At 40.0% G+C, this 14,468-nt stretch overlaps 1 protein-coding gene across 2 annotated transcripts in view; it reads right to left on the bottom strand.

Moving 5' to 3' along the window:
• IMMP2L (inner mitochondrial membrane peptidase subunit 2) overlaps nt 1-14,468 on the bottom strand; it is a 1,848,527-nt gene that overhangs the window by 1,352,184 nt on the left and 481,875 nt on the right. The gene's annotated exons all lie outside the window — the stretch shown is intronic.

Below are 14,468 nucleotides of genomic sequence, written 5' to 3'. Positions count from 1 at the left end.
CATTTTCTAAAGCTTTTGAATCCATTTTGAGCTTAAGGCTATGTGCCCACGATGCAGAAATGAAGCAGAAAATTTCTGCATCTCCCTGGCAGAAAAAACGCATGCAGATTGTGCATGCGTTTTTCCTGCCAAATACATGCGGATTTGAAGCTTTATTCACATGCGTTTCCGCATGCGGATTGACAAGCGCTTTCCAGGCGATTTTAGCATCACTTGAAAAGTGCTTGACAACTTGGTCACACTATATAAATCCATGCAACCGGCATGGATTTATATAGTGTGACCGTAAAAGAATGTTTAAAAATAAAAAAATAAACCTATACTTACCTTTCGATGGCCCGGCGTGTGTTGCTGCGCTCTTTCCTAGCAGCCAGCTGATCGCGGGACACTGAACTGAAGGGCCTGCGGTCACAAGACTGTGACGTCACCGCAGGTCCTTCAGTCCTGCCCGCAAGCACAGGGAAGATGACCGGGGGCCGTCGGAAGGTGAATATAATCTTTATTTTTTATTTTATTCTTTTTTTTTACAGGTACAATGGTACCCAGGTCTGGATGAGAGTCTTCTCTCCTCCAGAACTGGGTACCATCCGCACATTGAAACGCATATAATCAGTGAGCACAAATGTACTGACACAGATTATGTGCGTAAATGCAAGTCAATGGCGGCGATTACGCCGCGCTTCCGCAAAATTAATGGACATGCTGCGGATTTTTGAGCGCAGCATAAACACTGCGGAAAAATCCGCAGCATGGGCATTGACATTGCGGAATTGCATAGGGGACCATGGCAGAAGGCTTACCATGCGTTTACGCTGAGGAAATTTCCGCACCAAAAATGCATGAAATACGCATCGTGGGCACACAGCCTTAGTTAACAGTGCATCAAAATTTTTTTCAATTTTTGTCTAAAAAAAATCTGTGTAAAATTCTAATGGTTTAACGGAACATTATCAAAATTTGTGGGAGGTTTCTGCTATTTTTTCTTCCTTTCCATAAAATATTGAAAACTGAATGCTGCTATTTTTGGAGTAGTAAATATATGAACTAGAATTCTGCTCTTTCCCCTCAGGCTATAAAATGACTTTGACGGCCCAACAGAGTGATTTTGCATTAATGCAAAAAAGTATAAAGCCTAAAATGGATATAGTGGTGAAAAATACAGGCTACATTCTAAAGGAGCACTTAGGCTACCCTAGTACAACAAAACTCACTCCATTATCCTGGCCTATATTTTGCAAATGGAAGCAACGTCTCAATGGTTTAATGATTTTTCTTACACAAGGGAAATGTAAAACAAGCATCACTCGGACTGTTTTAATGTTTTACATAGGTCAAGCATTTGTTTGTTTGGCTCAAGAAACAGATTTTACAATTAATGCCTCATCAAATCCTGATTTGATTTTTCCTCTTGTGAAATGTGTTTAAGATGGTAATTGCATCTGCAATAAAAATAAAAGCAACATCTCTTGCAGCTGAGGCAATGGCTGGAGCAGACAGCAAGTCGTCACTCGTGTTTGCAGAACAATATCCATGCTGCATAAAGGATGGATGATGCAGAAAATGCACTCCGCTTTCAAATGAAATATTATTCATTCAAAAAATTGTTTTTCAGTGGATGTAATCATATTTTCCGTTTTAGGCAGCATCAGGACAGCAAATGTCACTTACTTAAAGAGGACGTCACTAAATCATATATGCCAGTTTTTGTTCTTATTTTGTTCCCGCGGCACCCCTGAGGATGCTGCTTTCTCTTTGTTTGCTATTTTAAATTCGCCATACAGATCTAATAAAAAATAAAAATAAAATAAAAAACTCAAGGGTGCAGCGGGAATAAAAATAATAGAAAAATCAGCTACTTTTGACAAGGTGATAGGTTCTCGGCTTAAACTGAAAGTATAAACTAAATGCACAGCCTTGTAGGGAATATAACTCCTATAAATGTCACACTTGTAGTATTTCAGCCACTGTCTCTGTTCTGCAGAAACTAAAGTTTAATTCAAATATGCTAATTAGAGTGCTTGGTCCCCCCCTTGGTGTGGCCAAGAGGCTCAGTGTACTATTCCAACCACTGGCTTTGCATGTCCACACCTCCCTCCCTGGTGATTGCTACATCCCAGCTACCACGCGGTGAAAAAAAAGAATAAAAAAGTAAAAAATTAAAAAAAACTGTATACTCACCTCTCCGGTCTCCTCCAGTCTGCTCCCGGCCGCGTCCTCTCTCCTTGGCGTCCCGCGGTGTACTGGCAGGACCGGCGGTGACGTCATTTAGTCAGCTGATGGTCACGCGATCATCACCTGACCGCTGACGTCAGCGGTCGCGTGACCATGAGCTGACTAAATGACGTCACCGCAGGTCCTGCCAGTACACCGCGGGACGCCGAGGAGAGAGGACGCCGCCGGGAGGAGACCGGAGAGGTGAGTATACAGGTTTTTTTTTATTTTTAACTTTTTTATTTCTTTTTTTTCACCGCGTGGTAGCCGGGATGAAGAGGAGTTGTAGTCTCCTCTTCATCCTGGGTACCACACGCACCGCGATTACACCGCAAATTCGCGGCCATTGAATTTAATTGAAACACAGCAAATCCACATATACCTGTGGGTTTGCTGTGTTTCAATGTTCCTCAATGGCAGCGAATTTGCGGCGTAATTGCGGTAGAAACGGTCATGCTGCGTTTTGCAACGCAATGCGAATTCGGCGCGATAATTAGCACCTCATGTGCACAGCACATCCGAATTCACATTGCTTTGCATGGCAGACTGTTTTACAAGCGTTTTTGCGGGCGCAAAAACGCTACATGGGCACATAGCCTAAGAGGCAATTTGGGATGACAGGCTCCCTTAAACTCCTACAATGAACGTAATACACCATATGGAGGATGCCCAAAAGTTCCTTTCATTAATCCAAAGAAATTCTAATCACCTTATAACTGGATGTAACTGTAATTCCGAATCTAATCACTGCTTTGTTTCGACAATGCAAAATCTATAGCATAAAACACTCATTTACAGTACTGGTGCCATATGTGACAATAGAGCTGCTCAGGCACCACGGCACGTTAACTTTAAAGGGAACCTGTGAGGTCCAATAATGCTAACAACCAGCGGACATGGGGTTAATTTACAGGTTTATAGCGTTATGAAATTGCCTGACAGCAGTACTTAAAGTGCAGCACCTGGGAGAAAATGAACTTTATTTCTACCGGGAACCGGTTTCAGTCATTTATGGGTGCCTGTAACAATTGCAGTCACTGCTCACTCTGGCACTGACTGACAGCCGACTCTGCAATGATGCACTGCGGATATAGTGGTAATCTGCTGGTAAACAGCGCTTAAATCTTGTTTGTCAGGCTTACTGGAGCAGCAGCTAAAGGGAGAAAATTAATTAATATTTTCCTTGCAGCTACTCGCTTCTAGTTTTCAGGCAGTGCCGGGGAGTGATCACAGCATGCTCACTGTGTAGTGAGAAGACACTGTAACCACTCTCTGCATTGCTCTCAATAACTGAAAGCGAGCAACTGCAGGGATCATATAACTTCCTTTTCTCCCTTTAGCCGCTGCTCCAATAAGCCTGCCAGACATGATTTAAACGTTATTTACCTGCAGATTACCACTATATCTGGAGGTAAAGAGCTTTTCTAAAGAGGACAGGTTCCTGAGGATAGGTCATCAATGTTAAAGTAGTGGACAACCTCTAAGACCTGGTAAGCAATCAAGATCTATGTACATGCACGGAAGCAAGGAAAAAAGTTTACTGGAAATGTTTTCTTCAAATTAGAAAAAAAACTAAAATATTTTTCCACATTCATTGCATAAATTACCAAGCTGTCTATATTTTATTCCTTTTTGGCTAATACAACATGAGTGACAGGAGGCAAGGAAGAGTTTGTGCAGGGAGGGAAACTGCTGAATGTTTGGTGCTGTGCAAGAGACACAAGGGGATGAAGCACAACTAGATAAAGAGCAGAAGGAATCATTTAGTCATAGATATGACACCCAGATCTTTTATATCACCTTCTTAGATTGAGTGTTCATCTCAGGAAATTGCTTTGAGGAACTTTAATATTTTTTTTCAGCCCTTAATGCTAGAAATAGATTAATTAATTACAAAAAAGATCAAATTGTTCATGATATGAAAGAAAACAGGTAACACGCTGCTTCTTTAAAGCTGTATATGTCTTGTAGCTTCAGTTGATTGTGGATGACAAGCAATATAAAGAGAATGTCAATTAAACATACAGAAAGAGACTGAGCTGCTCTAACAATGAAGAGGTTAATTCTAGAAGAAAGCTACACCATGTAAGGTGTCAATAACAGCACTGCCGAGCTTTCAAGGATCTCTAGCTGTGTTCTTCTACCTAATAACATAGTAAAGGTCATGTTTATCTTTAAACACTGTGTTTAACACTGGGTTACAGAACCAGTCACAAGCATGTCAGTGTTTTATTATATATATGTTCAGATCCACAGCGCAATACAGTCCAAGCAGGGAAGAGGAGATTTACCAAATCAGATCTATACATTGGGGATATTTTCCACACTTTAATTGACGAGCGATTCAAAATTTTAAATCTGAAGCATGTCAATTCTTTTCTGGAATTCAACACAGACTTCACTCTAGCAACGCAACAAATCTGCCTCAAAAACCACATTGGGTGTAGGGTGGAGGACAGGCGTTTCGAGATGACCGCGCTTCTAAAGATGATGAGAGATCCACACTCCAAGGCAGATTCAAGTAGTTTTATTTATGAGTTTCTGGTTCGAAGCAAATCCTTTTTCAAAATAACTGTATTGTGTAGTTATGTTGAAAAAGGGTTTAGTTTGAACTACTACTTGAATCTGTAGTGGCATGTAAAAGTATGGGCACCCCTGGTCAAAATTACTGTTATTATGAACAGTTAGGCAAGTTGAAGATGAAATGATCTCTAAAAGGCCTAAAGTTAAAGATGATACATTTACTTTGTACTTTAGGCAAACAACAAACAAATATTATATTTTTTTTTTTTTCAATGTAAAAAATGACTATATGTATATAGTCATTTTTTACATTTTAAAAATTACAAAAAGGAAAATTGGCCGATGTAAAAGTTTGGACACCCCTGGAAATTTGTGTACTCAGATAACTTTGACCAAGATTTTAGACCTTAATTAGCCTTGTAGGGTTAAGGCTTGTTCACTATCATCATTAAGAAAGGCCAGGATATGTAAATTTCCTACCTTAATAAAAACCCAGCCTCCTCTAACCTTGTGCCTAAAAACTGCAACCATGGGTTCTTCTAAGCAGGTGCCTAGCACTCTGAAAATTAAAATTGTGGAGGCCCACAAAGCAGGAGAAGGCTATAAGAAGATAGCAAAGAGTTTTTAAGTTGCCCTTTCCTTGGTTTGAAATGTAATTAAGAAATGGCAATTAACAGGAACAGTGGAGGTCCAGATAAGGACTGGAAGACCAAGCAAAATTTCAGTGACAACTGCTCGTAGGATTGCTAAAGAGACAAATCAAAACTCCTGCCTGGCTGCAAAAGGTCTTCAGAAAGATTTAGCAGGCTCCGGAGTTGTGGTAGATTGTTCTACTGTTCAGAGACACCTGCACAAATATGGACTTCATGAGAGAGTCAACAGAAGAAATCCTCTCCTGCATACTCACCATAAAATTCAGAGTCGTTAGTATGCAAAAGAACATTTAAACAAGCCTGATGCATTTTGGAAAAAAGTTCTGTGGACCAATGAGGTTAAAATATAACTCTTTGGCCACAATGATCAAAGGTATTTGTGGAGATAAAAGGACACAGAATTTCAGGAAAAGAACATCCGTCCAACCATTAAGCATGGAGGTGGATTAATCATGCTTTGGCGTTGTGTTGCAGCCAATCGCAAGGTGAACGTTTCACGGGTAGAGGGAAAAATAAATTCAATGAAATTTCAACAAATTCTTGATGCAAACATAATACCATCTGTAAAAAAGCTGAAGCTGAAAAGAAGATGGCTTCTACAAATGCATAGTGATCCTAAACCCACGTCAATATCCAAAAAGACTAACTCAAAAGGCGCAAGCTGAATGTTTTACAATTGCCCTCATAGCCTCCTGATCTGAACATCATTGAAAATCTGTGGTTAGACCTCAAAATAGCAGTGAATGCAAGATGACCCAGGAATCTCATAGAACTGGAATAATTTTCCAAGGAAGAATGGATGAAAATCCCACAAAATAGAATTGAAAGACTCTTGGCTGGCTACAAAAAGTGTTTACAAGCTGTGATACTTGCAAAAGGGGGGCTACTAGGTACTAAGCATGCAGGGTGCCCAAACTTTTGCATCGGCCCATTTTCCTTTTAGGAATTTTTAAAACGCAAAGAATATATATATATATATTTTGCCTAATATACAAAGTAAATGTGTCATCTTTAACTTTAGCCCTTTTAGAGATCATTTCATCTTCAACTTCCTTAACTATTCACAATAACCGTAATTTTGACCATGCCACTGTATCTTGGAGTATGAAGCTCTCATCATCCACAGCAGTGCGGTCATTTCCGAACGCCTATCCTCCACCCTATAACCATTGTATTCAAAAGGAGGGAATCTTCTACCTGCTGGGGTGACTGCAGTGGCTGATTTTAACACAGGCTTTTTTTTGGAGTTGTGACAATCACAACTCCATCAAGTGAGCAATATTTCACCCCCTAACTTTCACGATCATGTATTACTCAGTATCACCCTAGGGCACTTGTCTCCTTTTCTTTTTGCAAAAACCACTTTAACACACTCAGTTTTTGTGTTTTTGTAACTAAAACTGCCACAGGTGCAGGAACCCCTAAGAATACATTCACACAATGAGCATCTGGTGAGTTTTTGATGTTGCAGATCTTTTTTTCACGTTTTTAAAGGTGATATCCAGGGACTTTAAAAAAAAAAAGGCATGTAGTTTATAACAGATGCAACAACCTGTCTGTTGTACCCGGCGTCGGTCATTGACCGCTCCTGCCAGAGATTCAGCAGCTCTCTGTCATTAGAGCAGCAACTTCTCTTCCTGTTGACATGCTGATTGACGGCTGGCTCTCCGCTGCCTAATTGGGGGAAGCTTGCTGTCAATCAGCACGAATCCAATAGTCCCGCCCTGTTGACAGCGAGCAGCTGAATCTCTGGCAGGAGCAGTCAATGACCGACGCCGGGTACAACAGACAGGCAGTTGCCTCTGTTAGCAACTACATGCCTTTGTTTTTTTAAGTCCTGGGTATCTCCTTTAACTCTATGGTTTTTGTCTCATTTTAGTATGTCATGCTTTTAATAAAGTAGCTTTGCTTTTGTTTTGGCTTTGACAAATCTTGATTGATACAGTCATGTGCTGAATCTATGTTTTTAAATGCATTTCCGCAATGGAAACGCACTTAAAATGCATATTTGTTTTTAGCTGCGGATTTTCCACATCTAATGCAAGTCTATGGGAAAAGTCTGCACATAAACTCAGCATACCTGCAACATAAACTGACATGTTGCAGATTTCAAACACGCACAGCAGGTCAGTGGGTATGAAAATTCTATAAATTCCACCCACTATGCTGGAACTATGAGAAGCTGAGTTTTTGGCACAGCGAAAATACGCAGCATAAAAATACTTACCAAAAATTCACCGTGAGAATTTAACCTTACAGAAACTAAGGAATTTTTTTTCAATGCAAAACAAAACAATGCTAATAGTTTGCATAAAAAAAAATCATCTAAATTTATATTCTGTGATGAAGTCATAAATATATATGGATGGAGGTTTTAAAAGTTCAAATTTAGTGGAAAAATTCTGAGAGGGGAAAACAAGAATGTAGTAGATATAAAGTGGTGTCCCGCTAATGGCGGCAGGTCACGCAACTGCTATGGGGTCCGTGAGCCAGGGGGCCCGGTGTCAGTACCCATCCGGCCAGCCAGCACTGTTCTCCCACATTCAACTGTATCAGCAGTTGAAAGTAATGATGGAGGAGGGCGCATCATGTGACACTCCCTCTCCCATCATTCCCACTCTGCGTCTGACGCAGCGAGCGCGATGACATTACTTCATTGTGCTCCACGCTGTGTCAGACAGTGGAGCTGCTGAGGTGAGGAGACGCACTGCAGAGACCGAAGCAGCGGGGAAACGAGGAGCGGTGAGTATTGTATTTATTTTTTTAAATCAGTGAGTACGTGGTGCCCATAATACTGGAGGAATGGGGGGTGCAGCTTATACTATGGGGGCTGCATTTTACCCTATGGAGGCTACATTTTACCCTATGGGGAGTGTATTGTACTGGGTGGAGGACAATGGGGAGTGCATTATACTCTGTGGAGGACCATCGGGAGTGCATTATACTCTGTGGAGGACCATCGGGAGTGCATTATACTCTGTGGAGGACCATCGGGAGTGCATTATACTCTGTGGAGGACCATCGGGAGTGCATTATACTCCGTGGAGGACCACGGGGAGAGCATTATACTCTGTGGAGGACCATGGGGAGAGCATTATACTCCATGGAGGACCATGGGTAGAGCATTATACTCTGTGGAGAAACATGGGGAGAGCATTATACTGTGTGGAGAACCATGGGGAGTGCATTATACTATGTGGAGGACCATGGGGAGTGTATTATACTATGTGGAGGACCATGGGGAGTGTATTATACTCTGTGAAGGACCATGGGGAGTGTATTATACTCTGTGAAGGACCATGGGGAGTGCATTATACTCTGTGGAGGACCATGGGGAGTGCATTATACTCTGTGGAGGACCATGGGGAGTGCATTATACTCCGTGGAGGACCACGGGTAGAGCATTATACTCTGTGGAGCACCACGGGGAGAGCATTATACTCTGTGGAGGACCATGGGGAGAGCATTATACTCTGTGGAGGACCATGGGGAGAGCATTATACTCTGTGGAGGACCATGGGGAGAGCATTATACTCTGTGGCGGACCATGGGGAGAGCATTATACTCTGTGGAGGACCATGGGGAGTAGATTATACTCTGCGGAGGACCATGGGGAGTGCATTATACTCTGTGGAGGACCATGGGGAGTGCATTATATTCTGTGGAGGACCATGGGGAGTGCATTATATTCTGTGGAGGACCATGGGGAGTGCATTCATTATTCTGGATGCAAGCAATTATACAGTGTGGTTTGGTGTGGGGCCATTATGCTGTATGTAGGCCCATTATACTGCATGGAGGGCTGTGTGGGGGTCACAGTTGAGGGATCATACTGTGATGGGGTCACCATACTTTGCTTGGGGGGTACAGTAGGGTCATTATGCTGTGCATGTGGAGGCTAATGTGGAGGAATTCACCATTGGGGTATCATACTGTGCTTGGGGGGCACTTTTGTTGGCATCATCCCTTATGGAGGCAATGAAAGAAGGATCTAGGACTTCAGCAAAAGGAAAAGGACTATGTAAAGGCTGGAAAGTTGTGAGATATGCTCTTCTGTGACCCCGACAAATATTTCATTTATTTTTTTTGGGTGGGGGGGGCAATTAAAATTTCTGCTATAGGGCCCCATGATTTCTATGTATGCCCCTGCTCACATACATATTAGTATGTCGTTCATCCCTTAACCGGTTGAGACATCATCAATTTAGTAATAATACCAACCAATATAAAAGCAATTAATAAAATACATAATTAAAATCATGAACAGGCAGTCAAAAAAGTTATGTAATCAGTGTACAAATTAAACTATAGTTAATTTGATCCATAAAACAAGCCTTATTATTTATTGCCATATGCAGCTTCTTTCCGACACCTAGATTTTCTAAATGGTGTAAATGACTGCATTGTGGAATAATTATCTTCTCTGATGCATGTTTACAATTCATGCAGTTTGCTGGACACATTAATCCTATGAATAACAAGTTAATTAAAGGTGTTTTTGCCAAGTCTTTCTTATATAATGAGCTGATTACACCAGAGCTACTACATAGACTTAGTTCAGCAGTGTTAAATTTGTTCATCAATATGCATGTGATCTAAGGCCATCTGGGGTTTGGTTTCATCTTCAGGAACAGGTGAAGAAAGGTAATCCACTTCAAACATGTAAAGCTGTATTTTGATCTATAAGTTAAAAAGGTTGATCACTTTTTATTATGTATTTTAACAAATACATTAGGGGTACGATTTTATAGCCCTTACTAAAATAAGTATCACTGTTTCTCCTCCTGCACTTCTAAGTATGGCCTTTCTCATAGACTAAATAGATCTCCTGTTTGCAAAATGGCGGCTGATGGAGGAGCATGTGATCAGATCTGTCCATGAGTCTCCTTGCGATAAACATGCATATGTGAAAGCTCTTTTTCAACTGAAGTAGAAGGATTAAGTAGATGATGAACTAGAAGGATGACGTAGAAGTCCCTCCATCAAATGCCATTTTGAGATCACTCTGAGGAAGGCTGAACGTTATAACAGGAAAAGGAGAAGAACCTCTAATACTTTTTTTTTTTTAACAAATGGGTTGGGGACATGATTTGGTGGTAATAATATATGGTGTAAAGTGGCCAACAACTTTAATAAATATTGTTGGGACCTGCTTTGTTGATTACCAGACTAAGCACATTTGATGTATGGAGTGGATCACCTAAGGATTAGCATCAGCTGATACAAATACTTGAAATCAAGGATTGATACTTGTTAGCTACCCCAAGAGACAAATATCCTGACTTTTTGTGCTCCCCAGACTTCTGGTTTTAAAAGAAATAAGCCACCTCTAAAAGGTGTCTGGCAGTGGTCTATTCCCTGTTCCCCATGCTTTGCTGAGTCCCAGGTTGTTGTGTGTGGGGGATGTAAAAGAATAACAGCAGTTGGCTTTCAACCAAGAGCTAGCCTTTAAAAGATTAAGCATTTTTGGGGTTCAAAGACCAAACTTTTTTATGTCTTGGCATTCCAGATGATACAAGTTTGTTTGGTCTGGTCTGGCCGAGACACATTAAACTCTCTTATTTCTACTGCTTTAAGTCATGGGTAGGTTTGAATTTATTCTTTATTCATTTATTATTAGATCCTATAAAGCAGGGGGAGCCAAAGCCCTATGCCAGAAGTAACAGATAAAATTATACTTAATTAGTCAAAACTAAATAGGAACATTTTTTAAATGAAGCACAAAATACCAGTATTACAGTGGAGAAGAGAATAAATATCGACCAGTACCCAAAATGCAGCACAATTGAAAAAGAAATAATATACTAAATGTGATACAATATAGTAAGATGAATAACATGCAATATTCCAACCCAAGTACATATAATAAACCATACAATGAAAATGGGTTACTGCATGTAGAAAACCCAGTTAAATGGAATAGGTGATATGATTAAAGCATTAATATTTACATCGCAGAAACAAAACTCTACTCATGGAGCCCTCCACTCGCTGAAATGCCACCAACCCCCATCCTATGTTGCTAATTTTTACGATTTTGTGTTATTCATAGGTTCATATTTAATCTTTATTAATTTATTATTAGGTGTGCAAACTTCACTTTTTATTTTTTCATCAGTAATTAATATAAAGTATATATATTTATGGGATGTATGGAAAAAAATAATGACTACTGAAAATAGGGGACATTTCATATATAATAAAGTACCACTCCAGGGAAAAAAAAAATGTCACCACTGGAGTGGTATCGCTAATATATGTTCCTTGTGTGTTGTAACATACTAACCAGCTGTGGTATTTTGCTGTTCCCAGTGCTGCTTCGGTCTTCTTCTACATCAAGTGACTGAAATTGTGACTGGTCGGATTACTCCAGTGTTTGCTGGGTGGACCGGAAGTCACTGTTTAATGCAAGTCTATGAGACTCAGAACAAGGCTCTCATAGACTTACATTAAGAGAGATAGTGACCGTTAGCAGTGATTTCCGACCTGTCACAGCTGTAGTCACAAGATGGTAGAAAGGACCAAAGTGACATTGGAATCAGTAGAAGACAGCAACCGGTAAGTATTTTACTATACATGGGAAACATAAATTACTGATAACAAAATACCCCCGAGTGGAACTTTACATGATAAAACATATCCTGTTCCCTTGCACTTTTAATGTATGTATTCATTTTTACAGTTTTTTTGTTCCATATGGAAATTTTACACTTTTTAAATTAACAATTTGCTGGCATACTTCTGCATGACAGCAGATTGTGCTTGTTAATGCTTAGTAAAAGTAGCAAAATCTGTGTTTTTAATTAATATATAAGTATCACTAAAATATTTGCTTAAAAAAATTCTCTGATACTCATTTTCTTCGGTAAATTTGTGCTATTATTAACATTTTTGACTATATATGGTCTCATCTCCATGGTGTCTCTGGCCTTAGCAATCAGGCCAATTGGGATGGGCGATCACCTTAATTAGGGGACTCCCTTTTTTGTACAGTCCTATAATCAAAGGGGTTTCACAGTGTAACTCCAAAGGAGTACGCCAGGACTCAAATTGAGTAGAAAAACACACGAATGTAAAAGAGTCTCTTTAAGGGCTCGCTCACATGAGCATAGATTCTCTCATGCAAGAGAATTAGATAGATTAAAATGACATTGTCAGAGTTTGATCAGACTGTCAGCTTAGTGTGATCTGATTCTCTTGCATGAGAGAATCGTAGCACAGATAAGAAGATGGAGAACAAAATTTCTCCATCTTCTCCATTGTGGGAGTCCGTGGAAATCGGACTGTACTAGGAGGTCATCCTAGTTTTTTTAGTGTTTTACACGGACCGATAGACTTGAATGGGCGAGTGCCATCTGATTTGAGCAGCCACTTACTGCAAGCAGCAACATTTTTCTGACGACACATCGGCATGAGAAAAAAGTTGTAGATCTGAAGTGCCATATAGAATAACACTGGCCTGAGTGCTATCCGATAAAACATTGGATAGCACTCGTTCGATTTATATACTCGTGTGAACGAGCCCTAAAACAGTCCGTTACCTGCACACAAAAATACTATTTAAAAAGCAAAACATCCCCACCCCACAAATTTAAAGTTGCTAACATCATTAGCAGATCATCAGCATTCATCATTATCATCGCAGAGCACAAAAAAGGGAGTCTTTTATTTTAAAATAGGTCTATAAAATATACTACAGTCTTGTGTATCTTGTTGGACTCCAATTACCACTATTTCATTTTATCAGAAAAGAACCCAGACTCCTTCACAGACCCTGAACTGGCAGTGTTTTTCCTGTGGGCAAGTTTTCAATATCAATTCGTAAAAATTGCTTTTACTTTGAATAAAAATCTAAAAACCATTTTGCACATTGTGTTACCAAAGACAAAAAAACATATGCTGTACAATGTGTTTTCCGTTTCTCATAATATCAAATATCATCTCACTACGGAAGTCTAATATCTGTAGCATGTCTACTGTTCAGATTTTCACACCTTGTGTTCTTGACTGTTCTAGCCACTTAATGCTTACAGATGACTAGTAATCATAATTTGGAAGACGTGAGAAACACACATGCTGCATATAATATGAAATCTAGCAGCACTACATAAGTAGGATTTCATAAAACATCTGGCTGGTAGCAAAAACAGTGAGAATAGCCTTTCCACTTCAGTATGCAAACCAAGACACGTTGCTGTTTTACAGTAGCACTTTTTTTTTAGTTAAAAAGCAAATCTATGAATAAGAACGTTCATGCAAGAACCAATACAGGAGAAAAAGTCCTGTGAGAGCAAGGTAATGGGTGAAGAGGGAATAATAAAGTCGTTACCAAAATATGACTTTCACTGCTTTAAATTTTCAGTAAAATCAACCCTTCCATTCCAGATATATGGCCATGCAGGTCTTTGAAACCTAAAGTCATAAACACCTTTATTTCTTCTACTTCCCGAGAAATCATTGTTTTAATACATATGCAAATAGGGTGTTAGATGCCCTAGGAGTGACAGAGCACTTATCGAGTCACAGCCTCCCGAGGTTCTACCTATTGTGTCCCCCTATTTCCTTATAGATTCTAAGGGCCCTCACTCCTCCTGATACACTGACTGTGTGTTACTTTGTGATGTCTTTACATTTCCATGTTTAATTGTAAAGTGCTGTGGAATATTTTGGCTCCACTGTATATAAATTAAATTATTATTATTATTGACACGCTTGTGGTTTGAGGGCGTGGGGGGTGGAAGGAGGGATTAATCTGACAGATTCCCTCTCATATATTTATATTTAACAGTATAGACGAAAAATGTCTCTGCCAGGGCTGGGGAGTCGGAGTTGGAGTCGATGTCCATTTTGTTGAAGTCAGAATAAAATAGACCGACTCAGACTCCTAAAATATATAATAAATTGGGTACAGTAGTACAATGCAGGATGTGCTGTAAATGTTTTTAGAAGAAGTAAGGATCTCGGCTTTTAGTTGAGATTAATCTATGCTGCTCTTTATGTACACGCTCAGTAGTGAGGCAGCGCTGTGGAGTCGGAGTCGAGTAGTTGAAGTTGGAGTCGGGAGTCAGGGAAATTGAGGAG

The sequence above is a fragment of the Phyllobates terribilis genome, unplaced genomic scaffold (genome assembly GCF_046119375.1).
Source record: "Phyllobates terribilis strain yellow unplaced genomic scaffold, ASM4611937v1 Scaffold_11__3_contigs__length_659146591, whole genome shotgun sequence".
Lineage (NCBI taxonomy): Eukaryota > Metazoa > Chordata > Amphibia > Anura > Dendrobatidae > Phyllobates > Phyllobates terribilis.
The sequence above is the reverse complement of the archived record's forward strand: the minus strand, read 5'-3'. Positions and strand labels throughout refer to the sequence as shown.